The 26,614-nt window shown below is 48.9% G+C and overlaps 1 long non-coding RNA gene across 1 annotated transcript; it reads left to right on the plus strand.

Annotated features, from left to right (window-relative positions):
• The first annotated feature begins 24,088 nt into the window (after positions 1 to 24,088).
• LOC311510763 lies at positions 24,089 to 26,614 on the plus strand. The gene is made up of 3 exons (XR_014709134.1): positions 24,089 to 24,162; positions 25,220 to 25,423; positions 26,025 to 26,614. It is a non-coding gene; the product is annotated as an uncharacterized lncRNA (long non-coding RNA).

Here is a 26,614-nt window from a genome sequence, read left to right on the forward strand (position 1 = left end):
CTGGCCACCGCTGACCCAAGCTGATTTTGGCCTGCAAGAAAACTGCTCCAGTGCTCACTCAACTGAATCACCAGCCCTTCCCTCCAAAGTCCCTCTGCATCTCCAGCAATGTCTGTTCTTAGTCCAGCTCAAGACACTTCCAGCTGCAGCCTCCCAAAGGCTAGACAGCAGACATCAACTCGTCTCCAAGCCACACAGGCTGAGCAATGGCTGAGAAGTGCTAAGCTGGAGGCTCTGAGCTGACCCTTTTGACCCTTCTGAGCTGACAGCTCCCTCGCCTTTAGCTCTGCTCTGGAGATCTCAATAGCTCCGGTCATGCTAGCCAGGGTACTGCGTGAAAAGCAGAAAGGGACTGAAAGAGGCAGTTTGAGACTGTACACTTCATGCCTGCCGGAAGCATCTGTTCTGTGGAGCAGACGAGGAGGAGGAGACAAAAATAATACTGTTGTCTCCAGAATCAATCTCTCCCTCTCTCTCGTTCAGTCTTTTGAGGGGTTATACAGAGAAGGACAAAAGCAGGCAGGGAACAATCCCCGGTAGATTTTGGGCAGAGAAGATGGGGAAACTCCAAATTACTCTTTAACTGCGGGGAGAAAGGCCAGGAATGGAAACGGAGAGGGGAAGAGGTGAACGTATGAAATATAATGGAGAGGAAAGGGTTTGCAGAGTTCTTATCATCACCTCAGCAACTCCAACTCCCATCTGCCTCTCTTTTTGTAACAGCGCACTCTTTCTCTCACTCCCTCAATCCCCCCTCCCCCACCCCCAAACAGAGCAAAGGCTCAGGGGATCAAAAACAATGCTCCTGAAAACCAGAGATGAGAGAGATGTCCCATGGACCCAGAGCTTGGGTGCTACATCTCAGGCACCTAGAAATATCCTAGACAGATAGATTCTAGCTCTGGGTCAGACTCTCAGAACTCTGAATTGGGAATGCTGACAAAGCTCAAGTGAAGGAGTTAAAAGGAGTGGTGAGATAGACACTGACTTCAATGTGGAAGGAGGGTACTGGGGTTCTGGTTAAGACCACCAAACAGAGGAGTTGAAATTGACTTGATCACATCTTGCTGCTCCTTCCTTTCAATCGCTTATACTCTAGGATGAGCGTGAACCACCACCTTGAGAACTTTGCGGAGTGGGGGGTGCTTGAAATTTGAGCCCCAGTGATGAATTTTCACAAGTGGCCCCTGCCTTTATAAAAGGCTGAACTAATGCCCCAATGCCAAACAACCATGAATGCCACCAGCTTTGAGGGAGTCTGGTGTCTGGACCCAAATTTTGTGGCTTCATTGCCCTGTCTCATATTTGTATCTGTGAAAGTGGGTTTGGCAGCATGCAAAGGGGACACAAATCTGAGAGAGATGGCTATTGTCATCCCCAGAGACTCCTCTCCTCCCACCCTGATATCCGGCATGTGCTACTCACCTGTATCTCATCGGATCCTCAGGAAAGAACAAGAGCTGCCTGCAGCCAGCAAAGGGTTAATGCAGCCAGCTGTGCCCAGCATCCCATCTCTTCATCTGAAGAAAAATAATTCATCTTCCAGAACGCCTGCAGCCAGAGGACGTGGGATGAGGTGGGGGAAAAGAGGGAGGGTAGATGGGTGAAGTACGGATCCCAGCCAAGCTCAGGGCATGGTGCTTTCCCCCCACTCCGGAACAGCCAGCTTGGAAGACAACCAGTGCCAGCTGACAGTCCCAGCCGCTGGGAGAAGGGGGGGGGGGTAGATTTCCCTGATGATGAGGGAAGAGTAAGAGGGAGGGGATCGGAGATAGGGAGGAGAAATTAATCAGCTTGCTTTGCCTTGTCATCAGTTCTGTACTAACAAGAAGGGGTGGGGGGAAAGCACTGCTTTAAATTGGGGGGGGGGAGCTTGTACCCAGCTCCTCTCTCCCCAGTCACTTTGCATGTGGCCACAGAGCCCTCTCTGTCTTGGACTGGACTCCACACAAGGATGTAGTTCTCTGGGCGATCAGTCTGTTAAACCATCTCTCTGCTCTGCCTCTCCCAGGTAAGTCCCATCTTTATTACACCTCTCAATAAAAAGATTGACACCATCTATTCTTTTTTCTCTGGGGAAGAAGGGGAGGGGAGGGAATTTGTTATTTTTCTTTTCCAGCCTACTGTCTGCACAGTATGTGATTTCCTTCCTGATTCCCCTCTATTGAGTTGTTGTCCTTGCTTGGCCGTGTGGTTATTAAGTACATAAAACAATTCATGACAGGAACCCAATTTAAATTATTTATGCTAACCGAAAAAAACCGGTAATTAAACTACAGCTGCTTAAACCCCTCAGGCTGCTTCTGGTTACACAGAATGAGTTGACTCTGGCAGCCTTTTCCTGCCTTTTTTAAAATCATCAGTGAGAGGGATTGTGCTGAACAAAACAAACCACCACACCGAAGGGTTTTTCTCCTGGGTAGTGAATGAACAGTGTTGCATCTGGGGAAACCCCCCTGCTTTAGGATTCAGAGCATCAGGAGCTGTTTCTTTTCAGCTCCAGCAGAGTCTGGCTGACACCAAGATCAGAGGCTCAAGAGGTGGCATGGGGGAAGTCTCTGTGATTGCAATCCCTAATGGGGTCACAGGACACACTCGAAGAGAGACCAGAGCTCTAATCTGCCTCCCTGCATGACCTTGGATAGGTCACTTCCCCATCTGTAAAAGGGAGATGACGACACTGACCGACCTCTCGAAAGGATTGATGTGGGTTTGTCTTATGCTTTGCAAAAGAAAGTCCCTGCTAAATTATTAATATCACTTGTATTGCAGTAGTGCCTAGTGGCCAGAACCAGGGAGCTGCATTCACATTTAAGAACAGGACCATCCCTGGCCCAAAGAGATTACATGCTGCATGTTAAGGGGCATGCTAGTCTTGCCATAAGGCTGTGATCTGCTCCTGCTATATGTTCATCACCATTGCCTCGCTATTAGCTTGGCCTCCGGTTTTCTGTTTGTTTTACCCAGCTGTCGTCTCCCATTTTATACCTGGATTGGAAGCTCTTTGGGGCAAGGACCGTCTTTTCACTAGATGTATGTACAGCACAACAAGGCCTTCAGCTGGCACACTAAAAATAGAGAGCAGCTTTGGCAGTTCAAGCGGTGGGTAGGGCCAGCCTCCCTGAGCACACACACATCAGAGGCCAGAGACCCATACATCGGAGAGCTAGTCCCTCTGTCTGCAAGCGCCGCTTTACTCTACTTTACTACTTTACTATTGCTCTACTTTAACTCGAGCAGCGCTAGTGTGAATAAGTTTCCTGGAGCAAGGAATCACACACCCCACTCAAAGTGTAGACATACCCTGAGCTTTTAAGGCCAGGAGAGATATTAGATCATCTAGTCTGATCTCCTGTATTTCACAGGGAACAGAATTCCACCCAGTTACTCCCTGCACTGAGCCCAGTAACAGATGCCACTTGTGGGGCTTTTGAAACCCTCATTCTTCAGAGCTGCTGACGGCTCACCATTCCTGCTGCAGCTGCTTTGAACGCACAAAAATCAGACCCAAGGCATCCAAAAAATGGAAGCGTCCCAAATCGGTGGCCACTTTTCAATAATCTGGCCATGATGCTTTGTTGTATGTGTCTCACAGCATCTCTTTGGAGGGGCCTAGGCTCAGAGCCAGTAGGGGGAGTTCTAATTTTGATGAGATCTCTTACAGAGTGCTGGTTGCTTTGGGGGTGATTTGGGCCGTGCCATTTTAAAACATGTTAACCTTTTGTTTAACCCACGTTAGATACTTCGGAGATCAGGGCCCCTTGTGCAAGGTGCTGTACAATACGTTGAGAGACACAGGAGCTCTACTGAAGAGTTTACAGACTAAATTGGCAAGACAGACCAAGGGAGGAAGTGACTTGCACAGGGTCATGCACAGGTGAATGGTAGAGGCAGTTGAGGCCACATCCAGTACTTTACCCACTAGGCCGTGCACAAGTGTTTGACTTAAATGGGAATTAACAAAAATAGAGTAATAATAAAAATCACTTCTCTCTCAATGTGTTTCACTCCACGTGTTTTTCTTTGAGCTCATAACCCTAGTAGCTCTCCAGTTAGCCGTAGGGCTTGGGGTAGAAAAGACCCAAAGTTCTGAGATATAAAACAGGCAGGAAAAAGAAATTAGAAAAAAAATTGTGGCCTTTTAAACACATTATAAAGAAACAAAAAAGAGCATTTTTTTTTAAAAAAATCACCTTTTATCCCATATTTAAATTTCCAATAATTAGAAGATCAGATTTATTAAAAGAGAAATACTCACTAAGGCATATGAATACTGCTGTTGATTTCAATGGCTGCATAAAGTTACTCAGATGCTTAAGTGTTTGCAGGAATAGGACCTGAAATTCTCACTCAGTCCAGACTCCCTACTACTTTTGCACAATCTTCAGCCCCTCTCAGCTTAGAAATAACAGATTCATGAATTCATAGCCAGGTTTACAGATTATGTAGGTGTCTGCACCCTAGAACATCCCACAGAAATAATCATTGCAAAGGTAGGTAAGCAATTACATCCAGATGTATGGTGCATCATTATACTGCCAGCAGTCTGCCTCCCAGACTTGCGGGGAAGGAGCCAGAGACAGCTGCAAAAAAATAGGAAAGCGATAATAACCATGAGAGACAAGGTGGGTGAGGGAATATCATTTATTGGACCAATTTATGTTGGTGAGAGAGACAAGAAGAGCTCTGTGTAGCTCGAAAGTTTGTCTCTCTCACCAACAGAAGTCGATCCAATAAATGATATTACCTCAGCCACCTTGTCTCTCAAGTATCCTGGGACCAACACAACTATAACACTGCATTTAGTCACCCCGAGTCAGAATTTGTCTGGGAGACCCTCAAGGTACACTTGGGGCGTTGCGAAAAGCAGTGTGACTCAGCAGAGGGCGCTCTCCCCTCTGAATCGAAGCTGACCCTGATGCCATTCTCTTCTATACCGGTTTCCATGCTCTGCTCCTCACCACAATATCTGAGCGCCAATGCTCCAGGGTGACACCACGGCGCATGAGCTGCAGGGAGAGGTGTGAGTGACTCAGTAGGGGGTCCTCCCCCAAAGGAGTCGGTGCTGGCCCAACACCCCAGTGCGGTACTAGGAGGCGCCGTGCTGCCCTGAGTGGTATGAGCGACTCAAGAGGGAGGACTGGAGAATGTGAGGGGCTCTTCAGGTTCCTCCAAGACCCTCCCAGGCTTTTCAGGTCACAGAAATCCAGTGACATTGTGGTTCATAATTCCAGCAGCTGATGTCTCCCATCCATTCTCTTGGTGTTTCCCCCGTCATCCCTCTCTCTTCCTCTCTTTGCGTCCATGTCTACCTTCTCTAACATCTGCATTTAAAATCCTCCTGCTGCCTCCATTTTGCATCCAACTTGACCTAATTCTATTGGGAGCAGTAAACATCCAAACTGGAGCCTTTCTGAGGGAGATAAAGGGATTCTGTCTTCCAGTGGGTCTGTTTACCATGTGGATTTGATTCTTCTTTGTAGGGGGAGTGTGTCTGGATCTCACTACTGCAGACGAATTGCCTCAGGCAAGTGGGAATGGCATGGCCTTTTGCTGCTTTGCATTTATTTGTACCACTGTAGTCCCCAGAGTGCAGATCAGGGGCCACGGTGCCATACAAACACATCCTAAGCATGGTGGTTGTTCCCATTGATGGTATGTAATGAGTTTGGTGGGTCTCAGCCAGGCCCTAGAGGGTCACGTGTCTTCATCATATAAGCCATTTCCAAACACCCCTTGTTTGACCAGTTCCAGTCCAGGTCCTTGAGCCCTTCAGCTGGGGGGCAGGAGTGGTGGAAAGAAACTAATCCGAGAGAGAGAAGGAGAGACTCTGAAACACACTAGGAGGCATTTTCCACCCAGATCAGCCTGTTGCAGATGCATTCAGCTTGGAGGGAGATCCTGTCCCTTGAGACAGTGGCCTGTGGAAAGGCATCACTGGAGTGGGGGGCAGCAGTGACTCAATCTCAGCCCCAGAAAGATGACCTACAGCTCCATCTGTTGTTCAGAAATGGATCCCAGCTGCTCAGATCTGCGCTCAGCGTGTATTGACTGCCACCAGGTAAGGGTTTGAAGCCAAAAGCATCCTGGATTGACTGCGAGCCCCAAATCTCTGTGTCCTTAATATGAATCAATGGTGGCTCACTGCAGGACTGGGCTTTAGAGTCAAGTTTCTTTTCATTGTATTTACAGTTAATGCCTAAATCTTGTTAAGCAAATCCAGTACACAAGTCTAGCTCAGTACAATTATCTCCATCAGGACCAGCTGCAGAAGTTCCAGTGTTTAGGAGTGTAAAAGGACTCCAGAACTGATTTACATATAAAACATTTAGGTGATACTTTACTACAAATAAAAATTTTTTAAAAACCTACAAAACATGATTGCAAATTCAAGCACGCTCAAGAGTTAGGGAATTCCAGAATTAAGGTTGTTTCAACCCCGGAACAGGGTGCTCTGCCCCCTAAAGGGCTGGGGGTCCTGGAGGAAAAAGCTCACCTAATGGAGGTCTGCAGAAGGGAGGCTGGTGCCTATGGGAGGCTGTAGTGCAAGGGGGAGAAAGATGCAAGGGGAAAGGACCCTGCGGGAGACACTGGGGCAGGGCAGGGAAAGGCCAGGTTTATATGTGGAATTTATGTTGAACTGCTTTATTGTGTTTGAAGAACAAACTCTGCCCTGAACAAAGGACTTGAAACGACTTTGGGCCTGGTGTTAGTCCTTCCTGGGCTGGGTGGTCAGGCCAGAAATCCTATGAGACCCCTTGTGCATGTGCATTATGACAGTCTTTACATGATCATGAACCAACAACCACAACAACCTTTAATTCTGGCATTTACTAGCTTTTGAGTTTGCTTTTAATGTGTGGGGGGAAGGGAGTTGATGCAATAAAGTATAACCCAGATGTTTACTCTAGGAGTCCATTCTCCAGTCAAATCATAAATACAGGGGAATGATCATGTGGGAAAGGCGCTGGATTGGGCCTTAGGAGATCAGGATTCAATTCCTAGCCATGTGTGATCTTCGGCAAATCACTTAGGACCAGATCCTCAAAGAAATTTAGGCTCCTAATTTCCATTGATTTCAATGGAAGTTAGGATCCTAAATACCTCTGAGGATCTGGGCCTTAATTTCTGTGTTTCAGTTTCCCCACCAGGAAAATAGGGATAATACTTCCCTACCTGATTGGGTTGTTGCAAGGATAAACTCATGAGTGTCGGTAAGGTGCCTGGACAGCCCAGTGATGAACGACAGCTAAGTACTTAGTCAGACTTTAGATGCACTGTGATGATGCTCTTTGATAGATGATGCACTCATTCATAGAGTGGGAAGGTTAACTGCATCTCTGAATGACTTCTTATTCTCATTCCTGGTGATTCATACTGGATAAAAGCAGGCAGGAAGAAAGGAGGAGCACTGGGAGAAGGGTGGATAGGAAGTCTAGGGGGATAGAAGAGGGACTGGAGAGGGATAGAGAAAAGGAGGGAAGATGGGGGTGGATCCACATCTTACACAAAAAGTGGTCTATACACAAGCACTATAAAAAAGCCAGCCTGTTACAGCTGTACATGTGCTGTGTCCCCTCTCTAATGGCTGATCCACATAGTCCCTAACAATCTAATACTGCTACCAGTGAATGGAGTTACTCAAGTGGTAGAGGTCTGTGTGGGAAGTCCTGGGTTCAAATCCCAGTGTTTTACAAATACCAAGAATGAGCGGTAAGGTACAAAGTGCCTCTGGAATGACCAGAATCTGTCTGCAAATAGACTGATAACTGCTCTAAAAAAAAAGGTAAATTAAATGTTAGGGCTGGGATGTGTCGGGCTTGTCACTAGTCATTTGTCTAGTGGAGTTAGCCAGGCAGAGCAGGAGTGCCAGCACCTGCATGTATCATAGCTCAGATTAGTTTAGGGGAGTTCTTTAGTCAATATGTTTAGACTGGGAAGGAGCAGATCAATTTAACGTTGTTGAGGTTTGAAGAAAACAAGCTGGATGCTCCCATGTAGCCTGGGCCAGGAAGATGCACTGGGGCTGATGGATGTGCCTGAGATGGAGACTTTTGGGGGCACGGATTGCACAGCTACAGCTAAGATGAAGGTGGCAGCTTCAGGTTAAGGGTGGGAAACTGGCAGTGGCTGGATAACGTGGTGTAAGAACCAAGTGGAGAGGATTCACTTCCAGTTCAACTGAACCCCAAAACTCGGCTGAAACCACCATAAATTGACCCAGGATTGTGCAAGAGTTTGCACACTAGGGGTGTGAACCGCACAGACAGAATACAAAGCTCCTCAGCATGCAGTGGGTGTTTGGAATTGGGGAGTGGGATTACGTCTGTGATAGCAGCAGCAGAGGGAAAGCTTAGAACTGAATCTTGAGGTCCCCCCAACCCCTGGTCAGCTATCTGGGGCTGATTGAATTTGGGGCATGCCTTTGCTCCCATCTTTGCTGTGGATGTTGCATCAGGGAGTTCATTAAGCAGAGAAGGAGCTGCACAAAAGCAGGAAATTAATCACAACTGACCAGTTGCCCTTTTGTCAGTGCTGGCCAATAGGCCCCAGCAGATGCTGTGTCAATGGGGCAGGGAGCACAGTGGTGACTCAGCACTGTGGAGGGGATGGGGATACATTGAGCCACTGCTGTGGTGCCCCAAACCAGCCAGTTTCTAGAGGTTGCCTTCTGGAGCAGGCTCAGCTCCTTGCCACATGAGACATGAATAACAATTCTTCAAAGCCTTCCATCCAAGTTCAAAGCACTTTACAGACATTAATGGGGTGGAGAGAGATAGCTCGGTGGTTTGAGCATTGCCCTGCTAAACCCAGGGTTATGAGTTCAATCTTTGAGGGGGCCATTTAGGGATCTGGAGCAAAAATTGGCTTTGAGCAGGGGGTTAGACTAGGTGGTCTCCTGAGGTCCCTTCTAACCCTGATATTCTATGATAGTTATGTTTCACAAGTCCCCTGGGAGGTGGGTCAGAACCATTATCTCCATTTTACAGATTGGGAAACTGAGGCACACCAAGGGGACGTGCCCTGGGCCAAAGAATGAATTGGTGAAGAGCCTGTATTAAAACCCAGGAGTCCTGACCCCCAATACTCTGCTGCAGCCAGGGGACCTCATTCTGTCGCACAGAACCTAACTTTCTGTCCCTGCACAAACCACTCGCCCATGCTCCATCTGATTTTAGCAGGTAAGAAGAGGAAGGATGGCACAGAGGTTAGTGCCCCTAGGAGCTGGCAAACTAGGGACTCCAAGGGAAGAGCACCTCCCGCTGAGTCACTACTTCCAGCAGCATGCCTCTGCTTTCTTAGTGATTTCACCATCCAAGTACCGGCCCAGCTTAGGACCCACAGGGAGCAAAGCCCTCACAGCAGGGCTGATACATGCCCAGCTCCAGGTGAGCTGGATTTATCAATGTTCCCAGCATGCCAGAGTCACATCTGCTTACATGCTGCATCCTAGATGTGGCATGTCTAAGAATAATAAAGGGAGAAAATTAAACAGACTAGAAAATAATTAACTACTTTAATTAAATCACCCAGTGAGCATCCCCTAAACAGAGTTACAATGAAAGATAAGCAGGAGGAGATCCCTGTGCTGGTGGCTTTCGTCCAGCTGCATCTACATGAACCATAAAGGCAGAGTTAAAGCATGCTCCCAGTCAGGGGCCCGGGGCCCCTGCCATAGCTCTGTCTGTAGCCCCTTGGTGTAGAGGCAGGGACTATGCAAGCTTTCATGCACTGCTCAGCCAAGGCACCTCCATCCCATTCATCAGCACCCAGAGCAACGTCCAGTCTTAGGGCCCTGCCCCTCAAAACCTGACCTGTGGCAACTCCAGCTAGCCCTGCTCCCACACTCTGCAGCAATCCCATCTCATTGCCTCCACCAGCTCCTTTCCTCTGTTATTCCAGCACTGGGCTCCCCACACGCAGAGCTCTGCTGATGCCCCCCACTCCTCATCCACAGCCCCTTGCTATGTCAGCCACAGGCTCCCCACTCAGACAGCTCCACCCCTCAATCCTGCCCTGTTCCATCCCAGAGTCTAGTTTCAAACTAACCTCAGTGTATCACATTCAAAACTTGCATTTTCTCACAGCTCCTCTGTAAAGGCCAAAACTGTGGATTTGATTAAATTGCTTTGAGTTTGGGGTCTGTTTACACACGGAGGGTGCAGGCCCTGAAGGATTCAGATTACTGAGTTTCATACATGTCTGCTCATCACCTATGCCATGAAGTTAACCATGTTCTCAGCAGAGGCTGATAAGCATATTAGGAAGGAAAACTTCACCAGACGATGAATGTTAATGCTAAGGATTCAGCCGAGTTATTACAACTCTTTTTTGTACTGGCTGGGTCAAAACTGAGAAAGGGAACTGGCAATTTCCACCTCCAAACCAGCCCATGGAAGGGAAGTGACAGCTCCTTCAACACGGCTGCACTTTGATGGGGTCTCCATTGCCGGTTCTTTTCTGCCTGTTTCTTTATGAATAGCTGTGGCACTTGTAGCTCATGCATCTCCTCCAATCTTTAACCCCACAAAGGCAAAAGGTCTGGACTGGGAACTGTCTCAGCTCCCCAAATAACAGAGCAGAACAAAAACTCTGGCTGCAGAAGTCAGGAGCCAATGATTACACTAAAAGAACAGGAGGACTTGTGGCACCTTAGAGACTAACCCATTTATTTGAGCAGAAGCTTTCGTGAGCTACAGCTCACTTCATCGGATGCATGCCGTGGAAAGTGTAGAAGATCTTTTTACACACACAAAGCATGAAAAAATGGGTGTTTACCACTACAAAAGGTTTTCTTACCAGCAGGAGAGTGGGGTGGGGGGAGAGAAAACCTTTTGTAGTGGTAAACACCCATTTTTTCATGCTTTGTGTGTATAAAAAGATCTTCTACACTTTCCACAGTATGCATCCGATGAAGTGAGCTGTAGCTCACGAAAGCTCATGCTCAAATAAATTGGTTGGTCTCTACGATGCCACAAGTCCTCCTGTTCTTTTTGCGAATACAGACTAACACGGCTGTTACTCTGAAACCAATGATTACACTAGAAAGAGTTAGAAGACTTTCCCATCCATAAATTTCCCTGTAATTATAGCTATGTGACTTATGCTTATATGTGCTACGCCTTAAAGTTTCTGCCATGTTGTGAGGCAGAGCTGACGGCGGATGCTCCAGAGGGGAGACCCACACACTGGACTCTCTCCCTCACGGAGACTTTATTTCTGTTCCGTTGTTTTGCCATTTTCCTTAATCTACAATAAAAGATGCATGGACTGGAATTCTATGGCTGCCTTTTGGGGATGTATGAACAGCACAGTTATATATGTAAAGTGCTTAGCAATCCTTGGACAGGAGCTTCCAGAGAGGGGTGTTATTACTGCCAGAGGATTTCATTTGTGATATTTATGAGGCAAAGGCCTGTGGGTGATGTGGGAGCATTTCTGGGAGGATGGACAGTGCCTCTGCTCAAAGGGAGAACTGCAGCCACTGGTGAAAAAAGGATTAGAGAGGGGATTACCTGGTGCGGAGCTGATAGAGCTGACAACCAGAGCTAGTTTCAGCTCAGGACTCCTGGCCACAGAGTGAACATTTGAGATGCTGCATAATTTCTCCGGGATTAGCAACCACCTGAGAGGTAGGAGGCGGTGATGGTAGTACCCAAATCGCAGGCTTTTATCCACTGGTGGGGCCAAGACAGCATGGGGGGGTACTGGAACCTGATCGCCTTCAGGAGTCAAAATGGGGCCACTCCACACAACTGCCACTAGCATGCTCCTCATCGGCCTCCTCCAGCCCTGGGCGTGTCTCTCGCTGGCTGTGTTCCCTGAAGAGCACAGAATGGTCTGGGAGTGGCCCCCACAGGGTCCAGTCCCAGCCCTTCATCATCAACACATTTCTTGCCTCCAGCCCAGGAACGGGGAGGTGGATTGTTTGAGGCTAGCTAGAAAGGGGTCCCTCCAGGACTGGTCACAGGCACTTTGGCAAGGTGGTGCGCAGACAGCATGGATGCATTTTGGATTGTTTGGAGGTTTGCCCTGCCCAGTTGAGACCTGCTGTGAGATACATGCTCCAGCTCGTTCTATCCATCACCTGGAACCCACATTAAAGAAAAGAGCAGCATGCCCCGCTAGCCGGTGGAAAGCATCTTACTGAAGCGTTTGTCCCTTTTATTTATTCTTTTCTGTCTGCCGCTTGCTGTGATTCACTCTCTCCTTTCTTCCGTTTTGTTTCTAAGCCTTGTCTCCGGAGACCTCTGCTTTGAGCACCCGGCATCCAAGAGCACTTTGAAGGCTGCACTCCCCGACTATCTTCTCCTCGCGGTACAGGCATCAGCAGCAGCAGCAAGTGGAGCCCTAGCATGCGCCGGGCCTTCTCCTTTCGCTTTCCGCCCCTCACCTCCTTTGAGTTTTGTGCCTCACGGCTCATTCCATTTGGCCTTCTGTGCAAGGACTTTGGGTGGGCTCCCAAAGTCTGAGCCGAACAGCCTAATGGGACAGACATTCAGTTCACACCCTGAAGTGTCCTTGGTAGCCCGGACGGTTAAATTGAGCCACTTTTGAAACCTGCAGCGGATTGGCATGAGATGGGCTGGATAGCAAGTCCTGATTACGGGGGCAGCATGTGCCCAGGCAGGGCTTGCTTCCCATCGTCACTGGCACTTAGGCCAAGTGTACACTTCAAGTGCTTGCTGCAGGTATGCTGCTGGAGAGCTGTTGTTCGGACACTTGCTCTAGCATGGAAGGGGTTTTTCCATCACTGTAGTAAATCAACATCCTCGAGAAGTGGCAGCCAAATCAGAATTCTTCTGTCAGACCCTCGCAGGGGTGTCAGTTTTTCCCACCGCTGGAGGATGCGGCTGGGTTGACCTACATTTTAGCTGTAGACATAGCAGGTGCTACCATGGCACAGCTACTGCGTTGAAGTGTCATGGTGTAGAAGCTTCCTACAGCGACTGAAGGGTTTTCTCTGTCTCCGTAGTTAAACCACCTCGCCGAGAGGCAGTAGCCCGATTGACAGAAGAATTCCTTTGACCTACTCACATCAGCGTCGGGGATGGCTCAATTACGTCGCTCAGGGGGTGAATTTTTCACACTCTGGGCGAGACAGCTAGGTTGATCTAAATTTTAAGTGTAGATGAGGCCCTAGGCTTGGTCTACGCTGAAAAATTATATCAGCAGAGGCACATCGATCAGGGGTGTGAAAAATCACACCCCCTGACCGACATAGCAATGCAAACAAACCCCCCAGTTTCGACACAGCTATGTCAATGGAGGTAGTTAACTTTGGCCTAATCTACACTCGTAAATTAGGTCAGTATAGCTATGTCATGCAGCAGTGTGAAAAATCCACATCCCTGAGCAATGCAGTTAAACCACCCCATGTAGACAGCACTCGATCAATGGGAGAATTCTCCTGTCAACCTAGCTACTGCCTCTCGGGGAGGTGGAGTACCTACGCCAATGGGAGAACCCCGTCCGTCAGCATAGGTAGTGTCTTCTACAGCATGGCCTCTCGACAAGCCCTTTGTTTGCGGGGGGGTGTTCTTACATTGACAGAAAAACTCCTTCTGTCGGTATGGGCTGCGTCTGTACAATGGAGCTCTGCTGGCACGGCAGTGTCTGTAGTGTAGACCTACCCTTAGTTCTGTGCTCAAGGGAGAGGGAGTTCGGTCCTCAGGCTGCAACATTCTTGACCTCTTCACTATGACTTGCAGCGAGACAGGGCAATCAGTGACTACTGCAATGGTGGTTTTGTGATGGGGATACCTGTCCCTCTAGGAACTGGACGGAGAGCCACCAAACTTGTTTCCCATGGGGGAATGAATGGGTGAACGGATCCATTTCTAAATGCCTGAAGGAGGTGCTCTTCCTGATTGCGTAACTCCAGCATGAGTTTGGGCTGGCAGGTTTTTTAGTACCTGGTAGAGCATATAAGACAGAGTTTTCAAAAGCACCTAAGCGAGTCCTATCAAAAGTCAACGGGACTTGTACTCCTGATTCACAAAGGTGCTTTGGCAAATCCCAGGCTAATGTGAGACTGTCATGGAGAAGGACAGCAATGCTGAAATTAATTGGTCAGTGTGTGCAATTGTAACCCACACACCTTCTGGGTGTGGTGTTCTGTCCCATCTAGTGGCACCGAGACTAGAGAGAGTTAAATGAGTCTGCTCTACAGCCTTAGCTAACAGCCAGTTGGCTTTTAGTTCATGCTGTAGAGGCTCATGCACCAAGCTCCAGGGGTCCCTGGTTCGATCCCGCCCTCTGGGAAGCGGGGTTTGTCGGCGTTACACAATGCTGGGATGAATTGAGTTGGGCAGCGTGTACACACACATGCACAGAGAGCAATGCTAGTTTGAACTGATCCATGTGTACACGTACACACTTCTGCTTCCCCTGGATGGAATCAGGACTGCTTCACCATATGCCATAAGCTTTATATCACTAACAGAGATTCCTGCTTAGTGCAAGTGACACACTCTTGCTGCAAAAAGCACAGACTGTCTGATTTCTGTTGCTGCCCTTGCTGTGAACAGCTGAGCTGAGCTGAGCTGAGCTGAGCTGTGCAGTGAGTGACAACGGTGGAGTGCCGCTGGTTTGCCACCATGCATGCTGGATTTCAGATTCAAATTCAAAATTGAGCCGCTTTCTTTAAAGGGAAAATCAAACCAAAGGGAATATGGTTAAAATTCTGTATTGTTCTCCTTTTCTTGCATGGCTCTTGGACATAGGGACAGAGGAGGGTTAAAGAGAGAGAGACACCCACACCCCCCATGAGATCTGTTTGTTTCATGCATGATATACAAGCAGGTCTCCCAGATCTGTTGACTTTATAACACATTAAGAGTAATAAATACCCCAGAGACAGACTGCAAGGAGAACACACACACACCAGCGTCTGTCTTCTAAGGCAGATGGGCTGCATGTTTTTTCAGCCACAGAGTGTTCCCAGGAACTGTCGAGGTGTTCCATAATGGATACGGAAGGATCGTGGAGGGTGGGTGGATGGCAAGAGAGACATACTGCTTATAAATATCCCCCCACTGGGAGCGTCTCAAAGGGGGTCAACCTCCCTCCAGTGACCGAGAGCAGTGGCAACAGCACCTTGCAATTATAAGGCAGCGCAGAGAATCTTGATGTGTTTTACATGCATCCTCAGAGCCTACCACCCCTCATTAATTAAGCTTCAGTTCCTCTATGAGATAGATAATATATTAGCTCTGTTTTACAGATGGGGGAAACAAGCATCCAGAGGGGAAGAGCCTTGACTAAGGTCACACAGCAAGGCAGTAGAAGAGCCAGGAATAAAACCGAGGAGTCCTGACTCCCATTTCTCTGTTCTAACCACTAGGCAACATTCCCTCCCAGAGCCAGGAATAGAACCAAGAGTCCTGACACCCAGTTCTCACCACTAGGTAACACTCCCTCCTGGAGCCAAGACTAGAACCCGGACGCCCTAGCTCCGAGTGAGAGGAGCAATGCAAAGAAGCAGTGGAGACTAGTAAGATCAGAACATGGGTAGTAGAAGTGCCATTGAGAGCCATTCAGGAACATAGGACTGAAAGGATTCCTGGGTCATCAGATCCAGTCCCCTCCTTTCTCAGGCTACCCCGCCATATCATCCCGTTCATAAACTTATCACGCTCCATCATCACACTAGTTCGGTTATTTGCTCTTACTGGGAAGCTATTCCAGAACATCCTCTGATGTTTAGAAACCACCTTCTAATTTCCAGCCTATACTTATGCATGACCAATTTCTCCCCATTTGTTCTTTTGCCAACATTGTCCTTTAACTTCAATAGCTCTTCTCCGTCCCTGAGGTGTTCCCCACAATGTATTTGTAGAGAGCAGCAGTAGGTTAAGCTCTTCATGTATCTGATTCCAAATAGGGCAGGCACTGGTCCTCCTTCTCCCCAAGGTGCTGTCACTCCAGAGAGAGGAAGAGCGTGGCTTTGTGCTTGTTCCTTATTATAGCAGTTGCATTTGAAAGACAGCACCTACGGATATTGCAGCGATTCCCAGCCTTGGGAGCACTGGACTGGAGTCGCCTGCACTGTGACTCACAGGCTTGCGCATTATTGGTCCCTGGAACAGGAACACCCAAGGAGGGGGAACATACACAGCATGTGGGCTGCTGCTCACAAAGCTCCTCTCTGGGGGTAGGTGGGTCCTGGGGCTTGGGGGGGTGTTACAGAGGCAATTGAGACATGCTCTACAGATCTAGGAAGATATTGTACAAGGAAAGAGACTCACCCAGTCGGCAGCACCCCCTGAGGATAGGCATGATTCTCTCAGCTATGCCAGCTGGTCTCCTCCATCCAACAGCTCCTCAGCAACCTGTATGGAGCGAGTCGGGGGGCAACAAGCCAATTTCCAGGTGCGTGCCTATTATAAAACTAGGCCCTGTGAGTTTTGCAGGGTAATCTCTTCCTGATGGAGCAAGCTGCCCCTGGATCTTAGGCAGAGGGAGCCCTCCTTCCCATCCAACACAAACCCGTAGCAGTGAATGCCGCTCGCCTGAGAGCGTTACTGAACCAAGCAGCCCCAGTTGATCCAAGCTCAGGCTTTGCTAACAAGCCCAGTTTACCTTGGTCAGGCTCAGGGAAATCATGAATGGCCATTCCCCATGGCAGGAGTTACCAGGCAGATGCACGTAGCGAGGAGAGCTGGCTATACACCTGCATACACACTAAGCTGTGCTCCAGCAACACCGTCTCATGAAACTCGTGTCACCTTCACTGTCTCTCGACAACTAACAGCCAAGTGTCTATTGTGATCAGGTAATTAAACAGGCTCCAGGGATGTCACTTTGGCCTGTTGGGCCATAGATTCATATTCCTGCCCCGTAACAAAAGGAACTGCCTGCCAGCAGGCATAAGGCCAAGGGCTGGGTAAACAATCCCAGGGGTTTTAATGACAAGGAAGTGACAGTGGTCAGTTTCCTCTTCAATGAGCAGTTTCACAGGGGCCAGAAATGGGTTCTGTAACAAGGGCCTAAAGCAGTTCTTAAGATGTGTGTTTAGCCACACTCCTAAGCTAAGCAGGGTCGGGCAGTTCTGTTGGTAGATAGGGAGACCTCCAAGAAAAGCCCAGCTGCAGTGAGAAGAGTCTGTGACCAGTACTGGCTCCAGAGTGGTGCTGTGCTGTGCTGTGGAAAGCAGTGTTAGTGAGTCACGGGGGGACACTTGTTCTTCTGAATCAACACTGATTCTCCAGCACTGGGGGATGATGATTTGTAGAATCAAGGTCCCAGTCAGATTATTCTTCCCAGCACCAGTCCACTAAGATTCTGGTTCCTAGCCCAATTGCTGCTTTGGCGAAAACATTCTGTCCCCCTCCAAATCCTCACTGCAGCTGGGAAGTTTCAGAATAATTTCTGAACTCTTCCCACCCCGCCAGCTATCACTTAGGGCACGAACAAGGCCCCACCATCATTATCTATCTTGGGCTGCTCTTTGCATGTCCTGCATGATGTTCTGTCCCATACATTTCCCTTGCTAAATCCTGTTCAAGGAAGGAAACCATTTCAGATTGCAGGATTTTGAGGGAATCTCAGCCCCACCTGCTAGAGCTGCACTGACAACAGGCCTGATTTTCAGAGGTGCTGGAACATGCCGCTGCAGGTTGAAGTCAGTGGGAGTTGTGGATGCTCAAGGGATTTGAAAATCAGGCCCAATGCACCTACCAGGACTGCAGCTCACCGACAGGCAGGAAATTCAGTGCCCTAGTGGACCTTATCTCATAGAATTAGGAGCGGGGGTTGATATTTTTTTTGACACTCAAAAAGTGCCAGGGGGTCTTTAACCGCCACAAGAGATGAGGGCTTCTCATTTTGTGTCTCATCTAAAAGACAGTACCTCCAGGAGCACTCTGGCACTGAATTCAGAGCTGACTAGAAGGGGGAGATTCTCCCACACCGCTCCCTGCAGCACAGTGGCCCCTAATCGTGCACTGGGGTAAGTACTGACTCAGAGGAGGAAGTCCCGTCCCCCACACTGAGTCACGAACCATGATTCCTTCAGGACCAAGTGGACCATAGAGGTCTCTCATCCAGGTAGTGACCCCGCCTGGCCCTTCCTATCTTGCAAAATCTGAAGAGACCCATTGGTCAAAATCTAACATCCACAGTGGGCATCAGTGGTGAGCTGCAAGGCTCTCCCTGCAACATAGGTGAACTGAAGAGACCAGGTACGTCGCTGCTTGAGTTCCTTGGGGCAGGGTCCGTCTTTTTGTTCTGTGTCTGTGCAACACCTAACACCCTGGGGTTCTGGTCCATAATTGGGGCTCCTAAATTCTACCATAATACACCTAACAAATAATGTACTGCACCCAGCACAACGAGGACCTGATCCATGACTGGGCTTCCTACGCACGACCGTAATACAACGAATAATAATAACCACCGTATCCACAACCTGCGCAGGGCCCTGGCGGCTTTTGAGCCTGAGAGAGAAATCAAACCTAAAACAATCCCATAACGTTCCACGCTTGCTGCTTCCTACAGGTTCCTGGAATAGGAGGCCCTGACTGGAATACAGAACAGGGCTGCACAGAGGGAACTGTGTTGTAAATGGGTTGCGTAGGCAGCGCCAGCCCTTCAACAGTGTACCTGAGAACAGAACACGTGGGTGGGAAGGCTGCCTCCCTGCCCGGCTGGATGGTAAATGTCTGGAAAATGCCAGCTCTGGGATGATTCAGCTTCATTTTGGTCCAAATGGATTTTAAGCAGTGGTGGTGGTATGATGTGAGGGAGCTGAGTGTCTGCACTGTGGTCTCTGAACCCCCTGTTTACAGACCGATGGCATAATAGCATTCCTTGCTGTCACTTATTAGGGGAAACTGAGATTTTGAGCCACAGCGCCCATTCCTCACTACTGACAATCATACCACGACTTAGCATTACACAGAGCTGTTCATTTGCAAAGGGTTTTATTACCTAACTGATCACTTCTTAGCAGGTAGGTCACTTAGAGAAACTGAGGCACAGGAAGAGGAAGGGACTTATGTCAAGTCACAGAGTTATTGTTTAAGCTGGACTCAGTTCCTGGTTTCCAATCTTGTGCTCAAACCACACCTTTCACCCCTGTTTATGTATCTTATTGCTGCCGTAAGCCGAGGAGATTATGTTAAAGCACAGGACTTGGAATTGGGGCTCCTGGATTTGATTCCCAGATCTACCACCACCTTGTTGTGGGACCCGTCTCACTGCCTGTCCGTGCTGCAGTGTTCCCATCTGCAAAATAATAGTAGCAACACCTAGCTCTTGTACAGTAAGGTAGTGGGGCGAGAATGTGCAGGAATGATGTTCCCACACCTCTGATTTTAAATGGAGGGAAGGGATTAATTAAGCTCTCTCTGGCCATCATGGCAACACTCACAATAGTCTTTAGTTCACATCTCCAGTGAGGTGAGGGGAGAACTGGGGGACCTGTGGAAAACTAGTCATTCTCCAACACTTTAACCTGCAAGCAGAAGCAGCGAGCGATATGAGGAGAAGGTTGGGGAGAGGAGGTGAAGGGGGAGTGGGACTGGAAGATCCTAAAGGCATCTCCCGTTTAATCATTTAGCAGCCGCCTTATTTACTAGCAAAACCATTTATCGTCTCTGCTAGTGACTTGCCTCCCCAGAGGCTCCCTCTGAAAACTTCCAGTCTGCTGACACATTCCAGGTCTTGGTGTGCCATGGTTTCGAACACACTGCACTGTTTACACTGCTCTTCCCCTTCTTGGCAAGTGGCTGATCTGTCATGTCACTGTCAAAACACATCCAGATCTGAAGAGTGGAGGGCACCCAGGTGGGACTCTCCTTTCTCTCTGTCTCAGTCAGTGCTGAACCCAGTGGCCCAGCAGGTTACTAAGATGAGGGCAGGGAGGGAGGTTGCTGCAGGAGTGGTGCTGGTGATTCTGCAGAGGGGCTCTGAGTCAGTAATGAATCACTGCCTCAGCATAGTGCCAGCATTGGTTACGAATGGGACTTAAATATCTTCTTCACGTGTTTCTGCCACATTGATTCTGTATCCAGCCTTTTCCCAGAAAAAAGCAGGAGCCCGCTGCTCAGTGGTGGCTATAATTCAGAGCCCTTAAAGGACTTGGGGCTTTGTCCCCTTTTTCTGCCCTGCAAGTGTCACTGCTCCTCCTTACTCAATGAGGCTAAGGGGCTATTTCCCTGAGGTCCTAGTGGTTTTCCCTCCCCAGCTTGGTCCCCACAAAGCCTGGCTCCTTCTCAAGCAGTGGCCCTCTCCCTTCCCTAACACCAGACACTAGTCACTTTGGATGTGGCTAAATTAGAGTCTGGCTGCAGCACTAAAGTAGCCAAAAGGGTCTAGTGGAGAGGATCTGCTAGAGAAACACGCCGAACATAGAGCCTAGGAAGGCAGGAGAATCTGTGAAAAGCCTGCCCTGCTCTTGGGAGCTGAGACCCTGGATTCTGGCTGCTATGAAGTGGCTAATGTATGAAAGTGGCATTGCTGCCTCACCTGTTGGGTGGAATCAGAACTGCTCAGCTGTGTGTCACAAGCCCTATAGTGCTCACAGAGATTCTCCTTTTACCTTGAAGGCTGAAGGGGGAATGCACTGCTCAATGTGTGCTATGTCTCCCCTCTGTGTCCAATCCACAGAGAACGTGAATCTGTTACAGCTCTCAGCTGTAGAGACTGGCTCTTTAGTTCAAGCAATAAATGCTCATGTTTCAGCTCTGGAGGTCAGTGTTTCAAGCCAAAATGGTGCTGTCCCGGAGGAGTTGAGGTCTATGCCTGCTGCTGCAGGACATAGCTACTCTATACAGTCAAGTGACGCTCATGAAGTTTCCAGCTCGCCATGGATTTGTCACTCTTGTAGACAGGAGATGCAGAAACTCATTCCAGCTTACTGCATAAGTCAGTGACAGCACCAGGGCTAAATCTTAGGAACTCTTGACCCCTAGTCTTCTGCTAGACCGGCCCATGGTCTCTAAAGAAGAAGGCAGTGTGTCTGAGAACACAGAGAACTGAAGTGGGACTCAGGAGACCTGAGTTCCATTTTGAGACCTGCCACAGTCCATCTGGGTGATGCTGGACAAGTCATATCATCACCCCATGCCTCAGTTTCCCCATCTGTAAAATGAAGATAATGATACTGATGTCCTTTGTAAAGCACTTTGGGAGCTCCTGATGAACACCACCAGCTAATACCTAGCTATTATTAAAGTGATGCAGCTGTCATCAAATACCCATTGCTGTCCTTCCCCAGCTGCTGTATTGGGCCCTGCCATCTGGATCCCGACGCCATAAGCCTCCCCACCACCCTCTTTTCAGGGCATGGCATTCCAAAGGCTCCTTATGTCATATATTAGTGATGCCCACTGCCACCACACAGCAGAGACAAGAGGAGCTGAGAGCTACTCTCCCAGGGGAGTGGTGCTCGTTCACTTGAAGTGGGCACAGCAGTCCTACATTGAATAGGAAGGCTAGCCGGCCAGGTGCTTGCAGTGATCGCAGTCCATCGTCTCTAATTAACTGAGTGCTGACTGCTGAGACACTGCAGCTTAACTTGATTGCCTGAGGGGAAGGAACATAGGCTGAAGATGTAAGACAAACTTTCCCCCTGCTGCTATTGCTGTAATGAGAAGGGAGACAGGAAAGAGGAGGAGAGAAAGGAACCATGTGCTCAAGGCTCCATCATGGGTTGAATGGCTGGAGTAAAGGGAGGTATATAAATCCCTCTCTGGCTTTCATTCACTTCTAGTTTATCACCCTCCTGAGACGGATTGAATCCCATGAAGTTTGAGGTAGTGATCTCTTTGGCCTGAGTCCATGCACTGCATAGCATGGAACTTTCCATTATGGCTTTAGTTCACACTCAGGAGACCAAGGCTGAACTTATCTCTCCCCACAAGCTGAGTGAAACAAACAGCATCAGCAGTGAAAAGGACGAGATTGAAAAGTTCTTTCACTTTCAACAATCTCAGCTGCTGGGAGTAAAATAAGTTGAACATTTGAGTTAAAAAAGGTGTATTTTTTTTTAATGACTGTGTCCCTTTTAAAAGTGTGGTCTCATTTGAATAGAAGGTGTGGTCTCATTTGCATAGCAGCTGGCCCTGCTTCTGATGGGGTCTCTAGGGTACCATGACCTTGTGTACGGTCCTTGACTTTCTAGGGCATATGTTGTTTTCTTCCCTCTTCTGTTCCACTGCCATGTAATTTCTTTTTTGCTACATGGTGAATGCTCAGAGGTCACTATGCTCAGAGGTCACAGCAAGCCTCAGCAGGGGAAGAGACATACACAAGCATCACAGAGGTCTAAGGTTTAGAGCAATGAGCTGGGTAGTCAGGACTCCTCAGTTTGCTTTGCAGCTCTGGGAGGGAGTGTTGTCTAGTAGTCAGCAGAGAGCTGGGGTCAAAGATGCCTCCATTCAATTCTAAATGTTCCAATTGAGAATAAGCAGAGACCCGGGGGGGCGGGGGTGTTTTCCTTCCTCTGCAGCATGATGCATGGGTCACCTGCTGGTTTGAACTAGAGTAAAGGGTGGATTCTCTGTAACGTGAAGTTTTTTACATCAAGATTTGAGGACTTCAGTAACAACCAGAGGTTATGGGCCTCCTGCAGGAGTGGGTGGGCAAGGTTCTGTGGCCTGGGATGTGCAGGTCAGACTAGATGATCATGATGGTCCCTTCTGGCCTTAAAGTCTATGAGTGTGTCTGTAGCAACTTGCGTTCAGTGATCTCAAAATGCAACAGGGGCAAGCCATTAAATATCACAAACTGTTTCCCTAGCCCCATTTTACAGATACGCTAATTAAGGCAGAGAGACAGGAAGTGACTTGCCCAAAGTAAGTTAGTGGCAGGGCTGAGAATAGAACCCAAGAGTCCTGTGTTCTCTCCTTTTGCACCTACCTAGTTTGACTGACCTGATCTTCCCATTCTAAGATCGCTGAAAGAGAACGGATGTCTCCATTTCCCTTGCTTTGTGCTAGCAGTTGCAGGTTCTTCTATCTGCCTCTTTGGTCCCTGCTTCCTCCCAGTCCAGTCTGGGTTTGGCAAATATGCTAAGGTTTCAAAAATAAAAGAGAAGAAATTTTCATGATTTGTTTGGGAGTTTATCTGAGCAAAGAAAACAGCCAAACTGGGGCTTTGCATCTTTCTCTAACAGTGAATTTCCTCCAAGCTAAATGCGTGCAGCTGAGCTGTGAAAATTCAATGCAGTTTCCTGGGGATCCTTGGGAGACAAACTGCCAGGGGCAGGGTTTTGCCAAGCCCAGCAAAATCTCCAGTCCTAGCCAAAGGAATTGAGGCTTGTCATGTTACTATTAACAGAGCTTCCTAGGGTAATGGGAGAGAGAGGAAAAGCACTCATAATGAGTGATGCAAAAGGAGGCAGAGGATAACTAAAGGCTGTGGAGGGCAACAGACATAAGCGGGGAAGCAAAGGGGGGTGATAAAGGGGGGAGGGAACAAGTGAGGATGGCCAGACCCTAGGGGACAGTAGGTAATGAGGGGAAATCGGAGGGAGGAAATGAGTAAAGGAGGGATCAAATAATGTGAAAGCAAATGAGGCCAGTGAGGAATCAGAGAAAGTGTCAGTGAGGGAAGAGTCAGAATCAGTGGCAGGTATATGGGCAAGTAAGACAAGCGAGGAGCCCCACAGGAGTAGGAAACCCCTCAGATTTCCCTGGTTCCCTGGATTTGTGCGGTCCATTTCCCACTGGGTAGAGGCTTTTGGATCTCAGTGCAGCTGGAGGAAAGCCCCCCGCTCTGCCAAAAGAGAGCAGTGGTGATGGCTAGTGCTGAGGCCCCACTCCACCAAGATGTTCATGCAGAGGCCTGGACTTCTTTGTCTTTGGGGTGTAGCGTGTGATTAAGGAGGAGGAGTCCCTGCTTTAAGGGGGATTCTCCAGCAATTCCCAGCCCCATTCTCCTCCACTCTAGTGTGTAACACCTCCATCCCACAGGATGACGGAGCTGTGTGTGTGCGGCACAGCCGTTTCCTCTAATTGTTGGTTCACACAAGGACAGCGTGGGAGTGTTGAGGAAAACAGAATGACATGCGGAAAAGAAACCCTCTGGGATATGACTAAAAGAGAGGGGATGTCTGCGTCTGAGAGAGGCAGTTTATGAATGCACGTGTGAGATGCTGTGCTTGCAGCCTGTCTGCATGTGCACACGATGGTAATCATGGGGGCATCAGACAAAGTAAGTGTGTGTGCTTCGTGCAACAGGTGTGTGATGTGACAGTGCATGATCTGCAAGTGCACATAAGAAGGGCCAATTTGGGTGTATAGCTGTGACAGCTGTTTGTGTGCAATGATATTTATCTCACCCCCATTGCTGTAGTATCTGAGGCCCTCAGAATCTTTAATGGGTTCATCCTTATTCCCAGGGAAGTGCCCTAACCACGGGGCTATTCCAGCAGCCTGTGCTGTTAGTGTAAGGGGGGGATGAGAAAGCACGTGTGTGTGTGTGCATGCATGAGAGTGCGTGGTTGTGTATCTGACAGTGGGGAGGTGTATGTGTGTGCAGGGAGGTGAGGCAGCATGCATGTGAGAGCTCTGCTGGGTTCACACTGTGTTTCTCTCCTCCTCTGTTGGATTACACAGAGTAGTGATAACTGGAGCAGCTCCAGCTAGCATTCTCGACACCCCTGGGAGCTACCCTTTGCACCCCATTCAGAGTACCACCTGGGGCTAGCTCAGGATTTGGAGCAGCACAAAGTCTGTATGTGTATTTAACCCTTAGGAATATAGCTAATTCTCAGGGCTGGCACTGGCTAATCACTTGGAGGTGCTGTAGCAGGGAGCAGGGGGGGTTTCTGGGCACTGCTAGATGAGGATGGGTAGGGAATTTAGGGCAGGAGCTCCAGGATATCCAGTTCCAGGGCCTCATGGCAGAAAGAGCTGTGAGGAACGGTACATAAGCACAGGCTGTGGATGTGACAGGAGCTTCCAGCTACTTCAGTCCGACTGTCCCAGCAGAAGGTGCTATAGGGAGTGAGGCATGTGCACTGAGTGCAGGGGGCAGACTCCCAGCTGCCCCAGTCCCAGACTGTCCTGGCAGGAGGTGCTATAGAGAAGTGTGTAGAAACTTTGGTTGAAGGATGCTGGTCTCCAGTGCATCTGTTTCTCAAAGCCTCTGTTCTGCTGGCGGAAAGAAGAGCTGACAGGCCAGCTGGCATTTAAGGGTTTGGGAGTTTTTGCTAAATGCATGGGATCCTCTTGGGCTGGCTCAGCATAAATGAAACACTCTCGGTCAGGTGTTATACAGCCCTTCCCAGCAGTAGAGCTGGCGCTGAGGGAACTCAAGGCGGTGGGCTCATCTTGCCTCTCACAGCAAGCAAGCGGAGAAACCGGTTTTCCTGGCAGCCAGGAAATGTTTCTCACCCTGGACCTGGAGACAGTACTCCCCGAACCCACCCAGGGCTGCCTCCCGGACCCACTGGGTGGAGAAGGGACCTCTGGTGAGTGTACCTTTTAAAATACTATACATGGTTTAAAAGCAAGCATGTTTAATGATTAATTTGCCCTGGCATTCGCGGCTCTCCTGGATGTACTCCCAAAGCCTTTGCAAAAGGTTTCTGGGGAGGGCAGCCTTATTCCATCCACCATGGTAGGACACTTTACCACTCCAGGCCAGTAGCACGCACTCGGGAATCATTGTAGAACAAAACATTGCAGTGTACATTTGCTGGCGTTCAAACAAAATCCGTTCTTTATCTCTCTGTGTTATCCTCAGGAGAGTGATATCATTCATGGTCACCTGGTTGAAATAGGGTGCTTTTCTTAAGGGGACATTCAGAGGTGCCCATTCCTGCTGGGCTGTTTGCCTGTGGCAGAACAGAAATGTTCCCCGCAGTTAGCCACGGGGAGGGGGGAGGGGAAGGGGCTAGCCATGCACTGGGGGGAGGCAAAATGCAACCTTGGAATGAAAGCACATGTGCTATGTATGTAATGTTAACAGCAAGGTTTACCTTGAAAGAGTGTATCCATTGTTCTATAAAATGTATCTTTTTAAACACCACTGTCCCTTTTTTTTTCTCCACCAACTGCATGTGTTTCAAGGATCACAGGATCTTCTCCTTCCCAGAGGCTAGCGAAGATTAGAAGGCGAAAAAAACGCAATCGAGATGAAATGTTCTCTGAGCTCATGCTGTCCTCCCACACTGACAGTGCACAGACGAATGCGTGGAGGCAGACAATGTCAGAGTGCAGGAAAGCACAAAATGACCGGGAGGAGAGGTGGCGGGCTGAAGAGAGTAAGTGGAGGGCTGAAGAGAGGGCTGAAGCTGAAAGGTGGCAGCAGCATGATGAGAGGAGGCAGGATTCAATGCTGAGGCTGCTGGAGGATCAAACTAATATGCTCCAGCGTATGGTTGAGCTGCAGGATAGGCAGCAGGAGCACAGACCCCCGCTACAGCCCCTGTGTAACCAACCGCCCTCCTCCCCAAGTTCCATAGCCTCCTCACCCAGATGCCCAAGAATGTGGGGGGGGGGCCTCCGGCCACCCAGCCACTCCACCCCAGAGGATTGCCCAAGCAACAGAAGGCTGGCATTCAATATGTTTTAAAGTTGTAAACTTTTAAAGTGCTGTGTGGCCTTGTCCTTCCCTCCTCCACCACCCCTCCTGGGCTACCTTGGTAATTATCCCCCTA

This window comes from Lepidochelys olivacea (assembly GCF_965140295.1).
Source record: "Lepidochelys olivacea isolate rLepOli2 genome assembly, chromosome: 20".
Classification (NCBI taxonomy): Eukaryota; Metazoa; Chordata; order Testudines; family Cheloniidae; genus Lepidochelys; species Lepidochelys olivacea.